Source organism: Osmia lignaria, unplaced genomic scaffold (assembly GCF_051020975.1).
Source record: "Osmia lignaria lignaria isolate PbOS001 unplaced genomic scaffold, iyOsmLign1 scaffold0043, whole genome shotgun sequence".
Lineage (NCBI taxonomy): Eukaryota > Metazoa > Arthropoda > Insecta > Hymenoptera > Megachilidae > Osmia > Osmia lignaria.
The window spans coordinates 250001-252500 of NW_027478184.1; the positions used below are offsets into that span (position 1 = coordinate 250001).

Sequence of the window (2500 nt, forward strand, 5' to 3'; positions counted from 1 at the left end):
AGAGAACATTTCGCGTATACTTCATTTAACAATTTTAACCAACACGCGATGTACTCCACACACCTCTTAGATTTAACAACTGCTTTTCTCTTCTTCTCCCCTTAGCGCAAGGGTAAACCCCATTTGTCTCTTCTTTGGAACGCAACAAAACTTTCGAGGACTGGACGACCGAGCGATGGTCGCGCGGTCTTCGCTTATCTTTAACAAACGAAGTAGTCCGTATGTATTCTAAATGTTGAAGCCTCCTAGAGCTTTAAGCCATGCGAGACATTGAAATGCTGTTTTAACGGGAGCATGCATAATTGCTGCAAACATACTTTTATCACAAGTTCTAGCCACGCCACGGAGGCTTCGAAGTTCCTTCACCATTCGCTTTCCTCTCTTTTGTTACACAGTTTCAGACTACGATCAGGGGTACCGAAACGCTGTATTGATTGTAAACAACCATTTTTATCTTGGAGCGGAGCGTTCCTTTACTCGTTAGATTTGTCTTGTCGCGTGTGTATTCGCTTTTTCGACGCTTTTTAACCATTTAACTTGTTTAGCGAAGCTAAACGCACAGACAGACAAAAAAAAAGGAACAGCATCGCGCGTCAAACAGCGACGACCCATCTGAAGCGATCTTTCATTTATACACCGTTTGTAAACAGAGAGATGTATAAAGCGCGGGGAATCATTCGAAACCCTGGGGCTATTCGAGCTTGCATTTCAGCAAATTATCATCTCAAACATTTCACTCGTTTGCTTTTTCTAAATTTATAGGAGAGCTTCTTTCGTTTATTTTTGACACACCTTTCGTAAATATCGTTTCTGGCAACGTCGGGAGCGTGGATTTCTACAAGTGAACAATCGCGCCGATCCGATAACTTCCAGCAGGATGGAGAATCTTTATAGATTATCTTCCGAGAACTCGGTGCTTTCACGGGCGGTCGTTTATAAATTTTAACGAACGACTCGCGCGCCGTGACGCACTTGCGCTAGTTCGAAGAGATATTTCGAAATTTGTTTCTCTCCTTTAACGGCCTGCATTTAGTGTATCGGTTGCGATTTTCGTCACATCGTTTCCACGACAAACGCCGACGAACTGCCCAACTATCGCTCGTACGTTGCGACTCTTTCTTTGTTTATCGTTCATTCATTCTTTCAATTTCGTTCGATAATCCCGCTCCGAAACGTTCTACTTTCGTTGAACGACGGCGAGATGTTTAGAAAGAAATGAATTACTCTTTTTTCGAGAAGCAAACGCAAGCAGTCTTTTGTTAAGAAAACGACCCTCAGCCAGGCGTGGTCCAGGAATTGTATCCGTGGACCGCAATGTGCGTTCGAAATGTCGATGTTCATGTGTCCTGCAGTTCACACGTTGACGCGCAATTAGCTGCGTTCTTCATCGACCCACGAGCCAAGTGATCCACCGTTCAGGGTAATCGTAAAATTTTGTATTTCAAACTCTTTAGATCTTTAGAGTGTTATTTTCATTATTAACACGCATCACATTCGATACCCACATCACTCTCCCACCCGGCGCGTGCGGGAGAGCGAATTCGGGCGTCGCCAACGTATTTGTTTGTTTGTTCGATCGTTGACGACACGATCGCGTCCAAGGACGGAAACCGTCGGAGAAACGCCCAGTGGCACGCTCCTCTCGACGGTCGGGCGTAAAGTACATTTAAAAACCTTGAAAAGTACGAACGCACACAAGGAATGCGAGCGCGCGTCCTGTCGCTGAATCGTGGGTTGCGAGATTCGAACAGACACACGGCCGGCGACGATCGGTCTAACTAATGGACACATAGTTTTTCAAAGACTCGCTATCGTCGCTTCTCAGCCGGTCCGTAAACAACACACATCGATCAGGCGGACGCACGAATCTTACCACGGTGCGTGTTTCGTAGATTCCAGGTTACCCGCAAGTACCTCTCTCTCCCTCTCGAAAGAGGAATCTCGATCCGTCCTTTTTGGACAATGGAGAAATCTTTTTATCGCAACACGGATGGCAAAGAAACAACCAAAGCGTAGGAGCGTGGGGACGAGAGCGACGAAAAGAACGTCGCGAAAACAAAGTTTCGACGGTTGCTCGTTCTAATACATCGTAGTTTCAACTCTCTCAGTTTTAACCACTCCTAGACGCTTCGTAAACTTTTAACAATTCTTCGCCTCCGCGAGTTTCATTTCGAATAGAGCGAACGCAACACGGACCAAAAAAACTCCGGTGATGCCAGATCATTTAGCAAAGATCAGACGGCGGGTCATCTGTATTCCTTTTCTCTCTTTTTTATATCTTTCCATTTAACTAGGGTGTCGCAACGACGGGTACATTTATATATTTATATATATTGTATTTCAATTTTAATGATCCTTCACTTTCGGTTTGTAATAATATGATCCTTCTTTCATTTCGATCCTTCATATTGTAGGTTAACCAACAGAAGTTTGTTTTTTTACGACTTGTATTTTTGTGGTTTGTTTGTTTGTTTCTTACGACTTGTTTGTACCCGATCAA

The 2500-nt window shown here is 44.2% G+C and overlaps 1 non-coding gene across 1 annotated transcript; it reads right to left on the bottom strand.

Annotated features, from left to right (window-relative positions):
• Positions 1-1268: 1268 nt before the first annotated feature.
• Positions 1269-1423, bottom strand: LOC143307064 (5.8S ribosomal RNA). The gene has a single exon (XR_013064301.1). It is a non-coding gene; the product is annotated as a 5.8S ribosomal RNA (ribosomal RNA).
• Between the last annotated feature and the right edge of the window lie 1077 nt (positions 1424-2500).